Consider the following 14257-nt stretch of genomic DNA (forward strand, 5'->3'; position numbering starts at 1 on the left):
GTTGTTTTATCTGAGATGAAATAAACAATCGACCCCCACACTTCCTTTCCTCCAGCACGGGTTTGCTTTATTCAAAGTCAAACGCACCTCAGGAGGAAACTTTTTATTTTAATGAAGAGACTAGGATAGCCAGAGCTTCTAGCTAAATCACCATTCCTAGGGTCTAAGCCTTTTCACACAAAGTCGATTTTCATCCTAAATTATGTTGTCACTAGGGAAGTGGCAGAATTTATAAATTTTAGTATTAGCTCCGCGAGTCACTAAAGTTTCTAAAGTATTCTTGAATGACTTGTAAAGAAGAGAAAATTGAATATAAAATAATTCTCTACAATTCATTCTATCTTTATGGAATAGTTTTCAGGTGAGAAGGTATGAACGAAGAACACAGATGAGCTGAAACACTGCTGGAGAACTAAGAAAAGGCTTGAACACCATTCTTCAGAAAGTTCCAATTTGGCACCAGAAACTTGAAGCAGAATAACGTTTGGTAAATATAGATCTCTGCCGACTTTTGCAAAGAGGAGGAATCTTTAACTTCTTGGCTTCATCTTCTTAAGATTTTTCTTCCTCTTTGTACAGGGTCAAATAGAATTCATTAGCCAATTAGCTCAGAGAAAATAAGGCCGCGTATGTGCTATTTCATGTAGAAAAAGAGCAAAGTGTTCAATTTTTCTGCTTTTCGGCTGAACTGACAGATATTCTTTGTTCTCTAGGAATGTGATGATTTAGGGTAAAATTCTGGTTTCTGAATAATTCAGATAATTGCCTCAACCCCACACTTTGCTGGAGTTGGAGAGACTTGACTTCAAAAGGCAGGTGATCAAATTAAAATCACGTTTTGATGAACCTTATTTTAAGCTGTTTTCGAAAGAAAAAAAGATATTCACTGCTTAATTAAACATCTCTATGTATTTTGAAAACATAGATGAACCATACTGAATGTTATTAGTGTAATGTTAAGTGGTGAGCAGTAAAAATTTTCTTTTGAAAACGGTATGCTTGATATGTTAGACTTTGTTCCATAAGAGTCATCTAATCAGACATTTTTTGTCAAGCAGATGTTACAGTTGAGATGTTCCAGGAGACAACGCTTTCATCCCGAGCCTTAGCAGTTGTATGCACAAAGTGATGCTTGTTACGTGACTCTGTGGCTGCCAGTCTGTGTCACGCCACCCTGCGCCACGGTCCTGAAGAGTCTGAGGGCTGGTTATACCAAGCATTTCTTGGGTGTCACTGACATAAGAGCATCTAATGTGCACATGAAAAGAAATTTAAAAGAGTTCATTTAAAGTAATGGTATGGCTGTCAAATTTGCCTCCTGTGGTACAATAAGAGCTTCATCTTGGTATTATGACGCAATTGCTTACTTTGTGGACATCTTCCCACGCCCTTGGGTAATGCTCCTAACTTCGACCAGCGATGTGAGCACAGAAGTCTTTTCCTGGCGGGTCCATGATTCAAGCTGCATCGTCTGCACGCCTCACCCTAAGTGAGCCAGGCTTGCTGCCTGGGGGGCGTGTATCCCTGCAGGTGCAGGTCAGGACGAAGCCCGAGAGGGTGGAAGAAAGGGATGGGTGTCCGTGGTGCCCACGCACAGGCCCCACCTTGGACGGCCCCAACTCCGCACCAGCGCCCGGTTGGGCTGCTCACTGGTGCTGTCACACCCTGAGCGAGTTGGAGCCTGGACCTGGTGGTGCCAAACTCAGCTGGGCTTCAGTGCTGACCTTTTTGGGGGCAGCTCCCCCTGCAATGCTCAGTTAAGACCACTTTGCATCTTAGCCCCCTCCTCAAATGTCTGCACAACTCTTCCAGGGTGGCCCCTCCTCTCCGCAGGTGAACTTGCTCGCCAGTTGGACAGAGAAAACAGAAGCCCTCAAACCAGCCTGACCTCGTCCATCCTCTTCTCGTTTTCACCTGTTTCAATAATAATACCAACAACAGATAATGCTTATGGGCTGCTCACCATGAAGTCTCTCCATGTGTTACTTTACTGAACCCTCATGATAACCTGATGATGAAGGCACCAGTACCACCCCCACATCACAGGCAAAGAGCCTGAGGGACACAGAGGGTGAGACCCTTGCCCAAGGCCACGCACACAGTATGCAGCAGAACCAGCGTGTGACCACTGTTTAACCATGAAGCTCAGATGCAGAGTTGGAGCTTCATCTCTGGCCCTGGATCCTATCCCATCCCCGCTTCTGAGGGACTCACTCCGAAGACTGTTTCTGCCTCTTCCTGGGTCATCGGTCTCTCTTCTTATTGGCCGCTTCCTTGAGTCTTGCTCGAGTCTTCCACCCGTCAACTCATTGTTTAAAACTCCTGGATCCCTCCTCTGTCTATTGTCTTCTCTTCCCATCCTTCCCTTTCCTTCCCTCCCCTTCTCTCTCTCTCTCATTTTCTCCTCTTCCAAACCAGCCTTCGTACAAGTCACGAGCACTCACGGAGCCCATTTCCCCACCTCCACCGATTAAGCCCAAGACAAACTGGCATGTGCTTCCTATAGAAATGGTGACCAACAAGGACCTACTACATGGCACAGGGAACGATACTCAATATTTTTTAATTACTGTAAGGGGAAAACAAACTTCCCTGGTGGCTCAGCGGTAAAGAATCTGCCTGCAATGCAGGAGACATAGGAGACACGGGGTTTGGTCCCTGGGTCGGGAAGATCTCCTGGAGGAGGGCATGGCAACCTGCTCCAGTATTGTTGCCTGGGAAATCCCATGGGCAGAGGAGACTGGTGGGTCGCAAAGTGTTGGACATGACTGAAGCGACTTAGCACTCATGCATAAGGGAAAATAACCTGAGAAAATAGATAATATATGTATGTATAACTGAATCACTTGCTGTACACCTGAAACTAACACAACACTGTAAGTGAACTATACTTCAATTAAAAAAAATGTTCCTTGGGTTGCCAATGGCCTTCACTGGGTTGTTCAGTCCTTTCCTTGACACATAATTGGTTTTAAGTAAATGTTTGTATGGGCTTCCCAGGTGGTGCTAATGGTAACAGGATACACCTGCAATGCAGGAGACACAGCAGATGTGGGTTCGATCCCTAGGTTGGGAAGATCCCCCGGAGAAGGGTATGGCAACCCACTCTAGTCTTCTTGCCTGGAGAATCCGATGGACAGAGGAGCCTACAGTTCATAGGGTCTCAAAGAGTTGGACATGACCAAAGTGACTTAGCATGCACGCGCAAATGTTTGTATAAAATAAATGAAGAAATGGATAAACAAGTGAACATATAAAATCTTGTAAGAAAAACTCAGCTGACTTCTCCCTACTCTGTTCCCCATCATTCTAACCAGCTTACTTTTGGAGATCCCCTGAATCAGCACACACTCTTGGCACAACTTCTCAACCTGAGGACCTGGGACCACCTGCTTGGGAATTTCATGACCATCCCTGTCCCCCAAAACCTGCTAAGATGCTCTGGGTGGGGTCCATGTGCACGCCATGAACACACACTGGAGGTGGCTTTTAGGCACATGGCAGCTGGAGGGCGGGTGATCCCTTGTCTGCCCTTCCGTCAATCTTCATGTTTCAGTGCTCCCCTTATAAACAGAAGATTTAAGACTATAAGAAGGAATTGTGCCTTTGGAAACATTCACAGATACAAAGGAAAACTAAGCGTTATCTCTGGCATGCAATAGCGCTCGTGGAATTTCATCAGCCCTTGCCTTTTGCTTATGACACTTACCCTTTTCATCAAGGCTGTTATTAAAGGTTGCCACAACAGAACACTAGCAGGAGCAGTCAAGGCTCAGACTTTTGCTCCCATCAGCTTCTGCCTGGGAGCTGACATCTTGGAGACTGATGATCTATTTTCTCTGCTCCCACTTTTTGGAACAAGAAAGTCTTATTTAGAAGGCAGAATTGCTTCCCAGGCAAATGCAGATCAGGGCATACTTTCCCCTTATGTGAAAACGCTCAGTGTTTCGCCTTCTGTGTAATTAATCACTCTGCTCTTCCTGCTCGTATGTTAGTTTGCCATTTACGCCACACGCTGTGCGTACTTTAGCACATTTGACGACAATGCAGAGAAGTGGGCAGGGCCTTCGAGGCCCCGTTCCTTCCACAGATGCCCGACAGGTGCCTGCTACGTGCCCAGCCCCAGTCTTGGTAACTTGGATGCCACTCTCAGATACCTTGCAGGCTAACAGAGGAAATAAGTCATGGATGCAGCATCTGGTTCAACCAAAAGGTGCCAGGGGCTTTGAAACCAGCTTGTACTAAAAGCCCTGAATGCAAGAACTGGCTCCCTCATTTGGATCTCGGTGCTGAGTACAGGGTCTGGCAGCAGACAACGCTCACTGAACAGGGTTAAATGAACAAGACAGATCAAGCACTTTGGAAATTCAGAGTTAGGTTGGGCTAGGGGAGTGGATCACGGCCTACCTGGGGTGGGCCTGTGGATAGGGTTTCCTGAAGAAGGGGATGCGTGGGCCAGCAGCTCTCACAATCCTAGGAGTTCATTGGATCTCTTTGCTTAAACCTTTACAGATTAAATGTAAATTCGTAGTATCCTTGGAAAGACAAGTGTCTTTCTTCAAATGTCAACCTGCATATCTTATAGCTTGTATTTGGGTGAAAGGCTTTCTCCACCCCAGTGCCCACCTGCATTCAAGAGTCTTTTGGTATTGATTTCAAAGGCTCTTCTCCTTTTTTGTTTTTGTTTGTTTTTATTTATCTTCTCATAAGAAACTGGGAAAGCAGTCTCACTATAAACAACTTGGAAAGTAGAGAAACATTGGAAGAGTTTGAGAGAAATCATCCATAATCCTGGTAACCTAGAGGCAACTATGATTATTCTTTTTGGCATATTTCTTTACAGCATTCCTGTATGTATGTATTTTTAACATTGTTAAGCACTATTAAAAACAGCTTAGAGTCCTTTCCACCATCATTAAAAACTCTTAACTTTTTAAAAATACTATGGAATGTGATAGTGTTTCATTCTGCAATGACTTAAATTTTCTTCATGTTTGATATTTTGACTGTTAGATTTTATGTTAATATAAATAGAGCTGAAATGAAATATTTATAAAGCATTGTCCACATTTTTAGTTATTTGCTTGGAGTCAGTCAGTCAGTTCAGTCGCTCAGTCATGTCTGACTCTTTGTGACCCCGTGAATTGCAGCATGCCAGGGCTCCCTGTCCATCACCAACTCCCAGAGTTCACTCAGACTCACGTCCATCGAGTCAATGATGCCATCCAGCCATCTCATCCTCTGTCTTCCCCTTCTCCTCCTGACCCCAATCCCTCCCAGCATCAGAGTCTTTTCCAATGAGTCAACTCGTCACATGAGGTGGCCAGCGTACTGGAGTTTCAGCTTCAGCATCATCCCCTCCAAAGAAATTCTAGGGCTGATCTCCTTCAGAATGGACTGGTTGGATCTCCTTGCAGTCCAAGGGACTCTCAAGAGTCTTCTCCAACATCACAGTTCAAAAGCATCAGTTCTTCGGTGCTCAGCTTTCTTCACAGTCCAACTCTCACATCCATACATGACCACAGGAAAAACCATAGCCTTGACTAGATGGACTTTTGTTGGCAAAGTAATGTCTCTGTTTTTCAATATGCTATCTAGGTTGGTCATAACTTTTCTTCCAAGGAGTAAGCATCTTTTAATTTCATGGCTGCAGTCACCATCTGCAGTGATTTTGGAGCCCAAAAAAATAAAGATCCCTGCATCTATTGGAATGGTGAAATTTAATGGAAGCAACGGAAACAAATAAAGATCCTAATTAGGGGACTTCCTTGGTGGCCCAGTGGCTAAGACTCCAGCACACCACAACTAAAGATCCTGCATGCTGCAGGGAAGATCAAAGATTGTGCACGCCACGACTAAGACCCAGCACAGCCTTTCTCTCTCTCTTTAAATATATAAATAACATTATAAATATATACACATATCTTAATTAGGTACATATTGCCAAATTGCTTTCTGGAAAGTTTCCCCTAGTGTTTCCTGCTCCCATAGGGTTTGAGAGTGCTTTCAACATTCTGGTTCACTTCAGGTTTTCCCATTATATACTACTCCAGAACAAACTATTCTAAAAGTAAGCAACTTAAAGTTACAGCCGTTTTATTCTCTGACAATTGTGTGGGTCAAGAATCCAGGCAGGGCTCAGCCAGTTGGTTCTTCTGCTCCTTATGGTCCCCGCTGGATCATCACTTCTGAGAGGCTCTTGGAAACTTTTATGTCTAAGCGATTGTATTAGAACAGCAATAAAAAAAAAAAAATGTAATCTCAAAAGATAAATAAAATATTCTTAAAATGGGGGAAATAAGTCTACTTTTTTGGACTGGGGTTTCTTGGTGGTGTTAAGCTGGCATTTGGTCTTGTCTGGAGGGTCCAAGAAGGCTTCCCGACATGGTGTGCACCCTGGCAGGGGTGGCTGGAAGGCTGGGCTTTGTCAGATCCTTCACTGTCTTCACGTGGTCTCAGGGCCTCCCCCCCAGGTCTCTCCAGCAGAGCAGTCAGACCTCTTATAGGGCGGCTCAGGGCACCACAGGTGAGCCAGGGTTCTCAGAGACAGGAAGTGGAAGCCGCCAGTGTCCTAAGGCACAGCATCACTTCTGTCATAATCTGCTGTCAAAGCTGTCATAGAGCCCATCCAGGTTCAAGGAGAGGGCTCTGAGACATCATTTCTCAATAGTAGGAGTGTCAAAAAATTTGTGGCCACCTCTAATTCAACAAGTTGGACATGACTGAAGCAGCTATATCATCACTGAGTATTATTATAAGAAATATTTATTTGCTTACTAATTTGAAAGACCAGATATGGTAAACCAGTGTTGCTTTCATTTTAATTTATTCCAATCTTTAATTTTCCATATGTTTACTGCCGTGTGAATTTTCCTACCTGTGAACTGTTTGGTCTTGCCCTTGGGTCTCTCCTAGCTTCACTACTTAACAACTTAGAGATGTTGGGTGGATGTCTTAAATTCTGTGAGCCTCCACTTCTTCTCCATCTGTAGAATGGGGAGTAATAATATTATCTACCTGAAAATCTGCAAGAGTTTCTGTGAAGCTTAAATGAGAGAATCTCAAGTGTCTAACCCATGTCTGACTCATCATATGCACTCAGTACTCACTGGTGACTACTACTTGTTCAGAATCTTGTCGTAATACTCAGGGGCCAGCTTAGGGAAGTGCATATGGAGATAATGCAGGGGCTTTGGGTTGCAGGGGGGAACCTCAGGCAAAGGAAAAGCCAAGCATCCTCTGTGTGCTGATTGATGCCAGTTTACAGCCTCAGTTCCCTGGCACCTCTGCCCGAGGGCAGGGAGCTGACGGCTTGTGAGTGGGCATAGTGCCATCCTACGAGATGGGAATGAGAACAGGCAGCCAGGGGAACATGTAAGTGTCCTGCTGTGTTTGTTAAACAAACCATTCCCAGCTGGGGAGCTCTAAAACAGCTGTCAATCCTGGTCTTACAAACCCTGGTAACAGGAGACGTGCAATCATTAATCCAGTTCTGGAAAGAATTACCTTTCAAACTTTTTTTTTTTTTTTTAAAGAAATAGCATAGTACACCCAGCAAATACAGAGAAGTTGATTTATGCCTCATCCATCAAATGGAAATAAATGTTATTCCACAGGAACGAGACCAGTGCTTTGAGCTGGAGGTAGTAAATTCATTCGCTGAGCCCCAGCAGAGGGGTCCTCTCATTTGTCACTCACCCCTCTTGTCTGAAGGTGACACTCTGCACCCCGCCACCAGCAGCACAAGTTCTTTGAGTGGGTTTTCCTCCCTGTGAGCCATAATAAGCCAGGCACACACTCCCTTCCTGATTTGAATCTGATGGTGCCTGGCCACAGCTGGTAGCCCTGTGATTGACGTTTTGGACCACAAGCAGGCCAAATATCAGCCTTGCAAGCCTTTGCCAGCTCAGGATGTTTTGAGGGGAGCAGGTGATGGACCTGGGTAGGGCAGGCTGGTGCTGGATGCAACACAGAGGGAGAAGCAGGTGACGAGGACTCAAAGGCCAGGGCTCCTCTACCACCTATCAGCCATGGAACGTGGACTTCCAGAGCCTCGGTTTCTACATCTGCTAACGGGGACACAAATGCCTGCCCTCTACTTCACAAGATGTGAAACTGAGACTTCTTGGTAGCTCGGTGGATAAGAAACCGCCTGCCGATGCAGGGGACTGGGTTTGATCCCTGGTCCAGGAAGATTCCACATGCTTCGGAGCAACTGAGTGAGTCACAACTCCTGAGCCCTTCCTCTAAAGCCCTTGAGCTTCAACTACTGCAGCCCATGCATCCAGGCCCACGCTCCGCAATGAGAGAAGCCACAGCAACAAGAAGCCCGCACACTGCAACCAAGATCCAGCACAGCCAAAAATAAAAATAAATTAATAAATGTCTTTTAAAAAAGAGTGTGAAATCCCACAAGACAGACCTTATTACTGTGTGAGACATAATCATAACTGAGGCAAATATTATGTATTCTTTCTGTGGTGTTCTTTTAAAAGGACTTTTACATCTAGTATATATCTTATTCTTTAACAGCTTTGGAGGGGCTTAATAAATGTTATTTTTCCACTTCACAAAGTGGAAAGCTGAGGTTTGCTGAGTCTGACTCCCCTGGGTCATAGAGTGGAGCCCAAGTCTCCTGGTCCTCAGCAATTCCCACTGGAACACACTGTCCCCAAATGGCACGAGGATACACTGGGATCTGGACATCCTTCCAAGGCCCTGTTTTTAGGCTCCCGGAGGTCGCTTCCAGCCAGGCCTCAGGGAGCTGGCGCTCAACTTGTATGGCTGCAGGTTTCCCACCTGGAGAAGCTCCTAGGACCCCAACCCTCATCTTTCTCGGTCCACAGAACTCTGCATGCGGACAACTGGCTGGTTTGGAGAGACCCAGACTGGCAGTATGGCAGGAGGCTTGGACAGACCAGTGCCCTGCTATAAAGAGGTCAGATTTGCCAAGCAGGTAGAACTGGGCTTTAGTAACGCGGCTTGCGGTTGGTAAGTTGCTCAACCTCTCTGAGACTCAGTTCCCTCAAACCTGGGGAGGGCAGATCACGAGCATGTGGTTGTTGGAGGACCAAGAACACTCAGTGTGAAGTCACAGCCCTGGCGTCTGGCTCAGAGCAGGGGGGCATTGTTTTCTTTCTTCTTTTCTCTTCCTCTAGCCTTCTTCCTTTCCCTTCTTTCATTTTTTTCTTCCTTTGGTAGGGGTTTTGAAAATATCTCAAATATGAACCAGTCATGATGTGAACTTGGGGATTTCTAAGATTTTTGGTTTCAATGTGGACCTTTTTTTTTTTTTTAAGTCTTTATTGAATTACAAAATTGCTTCTGTTTTATACTTTGGCTTTTTATGGCTGCAAAAATCTTAGCTCCTCGACCAGAGGTTAAATCTCCATCTCCTGCGTTGGAAGGTGAAGTCTTAACCACTGGACTGCCAGGCAAGTCCCACCTTGAGGATTTCTTGAGCAGATGTGTTTATATTCAAGGTCCACGAGACACAAAGGCAACACTTATGGTCAAGCAGATAAAATGGAACGAGTCCATTCCACAGCCTCAGGAGGGACTAGGCTAGCCTTAGAGGACCGAGACAAAGCGAAAGGGAGCTGGCTGTTCATACATTCCAACTCATTTCATTCAAGTATTTCTTAATTGGCCCATGGCTCCTCACATGCTGGATAGCAAAATAACCTCAGAAGCCCTGGAAGTGGCTCCAACTTTTCCAAGATGACCATGTGTAACCTGAGTAAATCCTGAGGCCCCACGTGGTCCAGTCTCAGATAGTGTCATGTTAGAGACTATCAAGCAACAGTGAGCAATTACAAATAACTCCAACCTCCTTTGGAAGAATATCGAAGGAGACCCAAATTATAGTATCTAGAAACACTCTTGAAAACTCTTTTTTTCCTACTTTCCTTTTTTCTCCAGCTCTTACACAACCTCTGCAGGGGTTCTCAGACTATGAACACTTCACTCTCAAAATTCTGCTTCTGAGTGTCCCAGATCCTTAATCCACGTGGCTTTCAAGTCTCTTCCTTCTACTGAATCCCTCTTCCCTCTCCTCACTCCGGCCTGGGTCTCTCTATCCAGACTTAGAGGTCTGGGACGTGTGTGTGGAAAGACAGAACTCTCTCTGGAGGACAGAGGAGAAAGAGAGGAGCGAGAGATGTTGGGGGGATGTGAAGAGGGTGGCTGTGGCAAGTGACAGGGTGGGAGCACCACACAGGACATGTTGTTTACACTGCATGTGCCCAAGGACCAGCAGAGCTCCCCAGCACGAGCAAAGACAAGACACGATGACCTGGTGTCCCCGGACTTTCTCCAGTGTGGCTGGTGTGGAAACGGCACACAAGGGCCCTGTGTGCACACAAAGGGGCTACAATGAGGTATACAGTCCCCAGGACTCTATGGACAGATCAGAACTCTTCTCTTTTTGAATAGAGGCACTGTGTAATTTTTAAACTACCTGTGTAACCAGGAGTTAGTTTTGTTGATTTCACTAAGACTTAGATACTGGATTTCCTGGTGGCTCAAATGGTAAAGAATCTACCTGCAATGCAGGAGACCAGGGTTCAATCCCTGTGTAGGGAAGATCCTCTAGAGAAGGGAATGGTGATCCACTCCAGTATTCTTGCCTGGAGAATTTCATGGACAGAGAAGCCTTGCAGGCTACAATCCATGGGGTTGCAAAGAGATGGACACAGTCAACTGAGTGGCTAACACACACAACCCAACCAAAGACATTTTCATATCTCCCCAAATATAACAAAGTTCAATCAAATTTTATCATATTCCAGCTGTAAAGAAGGCTTCCCTCTGCTGGGTGACTAGTACCTTCACCTGTTCTAGGCCAGGTGCTCACCACTCACTGCCACCCCTCACTGCTACATTCAGCTTGGTTTTGCCACCTTGAACTGGGGCATTCACGCTGCTGAGCTTAGATTCAAGAACACTTGCTCATGAATTCCCCTGCCCTTTCACTGACCTTAATGGTCAATGTCCCTGCTGCTGCTGAGTCGCTTTAGTCGTGTCCGACTCTGTGCGACCTCAGAGACGGCAGCCCACCAGGCTCCCCCGTCCCTGGGATCCTCCAGGCAAGAACACTGGAGTGGGTTGCCATTTCCTTCTCCAGTGCATGAAAGTGAAAAGTGAAAGTGAAGTCGCTCAGTTGTGTCCGACTCTTAGCAACCCCACGGACTGCAGCCTACCAGGCTCCTCCGTCCATGGGACTTTCCAGGCAAGAGTACTGGAGTGGGGTGCCATTGCCTTCTCCGAAGGTAGAAGCAACCCTATTTGAATGGCTGGAGGATATTATGGGTACCACTGGATATTTTTAGGAGGATTTGGGAGGAGAAGACAGATATAGCCTTTTTGATACTAAATATCCCACGTAAATAACATAGTGTATTAAGAGTATTTAGTGGTATGCCTGGGAGAAGGCAATGGCACCCCACTCCAGTACTCTTGCCTGGAAAATCCCAGGGATGGGGGAGCCTGGTGGGCTGCCGTCTAAGACTGAAGCGACTTAGCAGCAGCAGCAGCAGTGGTATGCCTGTGTGTGCGTGATGTGTTAAGCTCACAGACTGCTGTATCACTATCACTGCAGTTACTACCATTACTCTCTTCCATAGCTAGGACACTGTAAGCTTTTGACCTCCTCAGAAGCCCTCAGGGCTTTCTGCTGATATTCTCTTTTTTCAGAAAGCTAAGATGTTTCAAGTGGTCAGGCTTTGGAGGAGGAAGGCTGTCCCCTATGGTCTAGGCAGACGTGCCCCCAAAACTGTCAGGTCAGCTGCAGACTCCTTCTGCCAAAGAGGACAGTGTGAGCTCTGGCTCTGCCATCTACTGGCCAGGCTACTGGAGTGGCCCCACACCATTACCCGGTACCACTGTCCGCTTCCTCCTTGAGAAAGGAGGGCTTCAGACTGGATCCTGTAATGTTAGAGCCAGAAGCAGATTCAAAGCTCACTTAGCCTAAAGCCCGAAAGGTCACATGATTTGCCCAAGGTCAAATGGAGGACTGATGGCAGGGCTGGAACCAGACCCCTGCTCTCCTGGTCCTCACTGCCCTGGGCATCTTTAAGATCTCAACACACAGTAGATGGCTTTTCGAAGCAGCTCATAATCACACCTCGGGAGATGCCAACAGTCACCCCAATTCTGCTCACTTCCGCATCTGGGATGTAGTGCTTTCTAAAAATGCAGCGGTTTCATTTTCAGCTGACTCTGGAGTGTTTTTTATTCTCTCCTGCCCCCAAACTTGGAGAAGGCAATGGCACCCCACTCCAGTACTCTTGCCTGGAAAATCCCATGGACGGAGGAGCCTGGTAGGCTGCAGTCCATGGGATCGCTAAGAGTCGGACACGACTGAGTGACTTCCCTTTCACTTTTCACTTTCATGCATTGGAGAAGGAAATGGAAACCCACTCCAGTGTTCTTGCCTGAAGAATCTCAGGGACGGGGGAATCTGGTGGGCTGCCGTCTCTGGGGTCGCACAGAGTTGGACACGACTGAAGTGACTTAGCAGTAGCAGCAGCCCCCAAACTGCTGAACGGTTTCTATCTTCCCACTTCGTCCCTCTCTAGTCTGTGACCCAGAGGCTCCTCGGGCTTGGTGGGGTGTGTGTCGCCCCCTCTCCTTCCCCTGGGTTCAGCAGTGCCCACTGCTTGAGTTTCTTAGGACGGGGCCTTCGTCTCACAGCCTGCGGCCTCCCCGAGCACTGCTCTGCTCCTCGCCCATCTCCACCCAATCGTGGCTGGCTGGGCATCCCCAAGAAGCTTCCCCCGACCCTCGGCCTACCCAGTCCCAGGTGGTCCGGGAGGGCAGCCTTTATTGGTTCCTCCTATTGAGGGTCCGGGGCCAGGCAGGCAGATGCAAAGATGAACAAGACGTGGCATTGCCTTCAGGGAGCAAAGGTGTGGGGGAGATGGACGATGCTTTATTCCCCTGCTGGCCTTCACCCTGGCTGCTGGCCTGTCTCCCCACTGTGCCCCCCGGAGTCCTGGGAGGGGATGTCACCTGCCTGAGTCCCTACACCAAGCACAGGTCTGGGTGTATACAGTCCTGGGCCTTCAGCAGATGCATGAACCGCTGAGTGAGTGAGCAAACAGATTTAGCCGTGGAGGTGCGTGCTGGCGTGTAAGGTGCCATACCACCCAAGGTGCTACCTGCAGACTGACAGTCATGTTGAAGGCTGATAACCTGTTGGGCATATGTGCTGATAAAGAAATTCATACTCTGGAGTTCCTTGAGCAAACTCTGGCACAGAGACAGAGGGGTGTCCCTTCTTGAGAGAGTCCTGCTGAAATTCTCACTTCCTGCAAACCTGCACTTTTCTTACAAATGGGAGTCATTAGGTCCCTCCAGGACAAGAATTCGTGTGAGTGATTTATGAAAGGCTTGCTCCTGGGGACACAGCTGGCAGTGGGGTAATTTCAGGACCCATGCAGCCCCAGCCTGATCCCATGGGAGTTCTAGAGCATGCGTACGTCTGTGATGGCCTATTCTGCGTGTCCACTTGGCTGGGCTAAGGGGGCTTAGAGAGTTGGTAAAATATGATTTCTGGATGAGTCCATGAGAGTGTCTCCAAAAGAGACTGATGTTTGAATTGGCAGACTGAATAAAGAAGAGCACCCCTCACCAGTGCAGATGGGCATCGTCCAATTTGTTTAGGGCCCAAATAAAACAAAAAGCAGAAGTGAAGATGCTCGGTTGTGTGTGACTCTTTGTGTCCCAAGGACTGTAGCCTACCAGGCTCCTCCATCCATGGGATTTTCTAGGCAAGAGTACTGGAGTGGGCTGCCATTTCCTTCTCGAGGGGATGTTCCCAACCCAGGGACTGAATCCAAATCTCCCACAAAGTCTCTCAGACACTTTACCCTCTGAGCCACCAGGGAAGCCCCCAAAAGGCAGAGGAAGGGCACATTCTCTCTCTGCAGCAGCTGGACATCCATCCTCTTCTGCCCTCAGGCCTTGATCCTTTGGTTCTTGAGTCTTCAGAGTTGGACCAGAACTCACACAACCAGCTCCCTGATTCTCAGGTCTTGGGACTCAGATTGAATTACACCACCAGCTTTCCTGGTTCTTCAGCTTGTAGACAGCAAATCACGGGACTTCTCAGCTTCCATAATTGTTAGGGGAAACACTGAATGATACCGCCCACCCTGGTCAGGCACCACGGTAATCATCTGCATGAGTTATTTTGTGACAGGAGGTCCTGGTAAGGAACACGGAACTGACCAGCTACCACCAACCGGAAGAGTTC

This window comes from Bos indicus, chromosome 26 (genome assembly GCF_029378745.1).
Source record: "Bos indicus isolate NIAB-ARS_2022 breed Sahiwal x Tharparkar chromosome 26, NIAB-ARS_B.indTharparkar_mat_pri_1.0, whole genome shotgun sequence".
NCBI classification, from domain to species: domain Eukaryota; kingdom Metazoa; phylum Chordata; class Mammalia; order Artiodactyla; family Bovidae; genus Bos; species Bos indicus.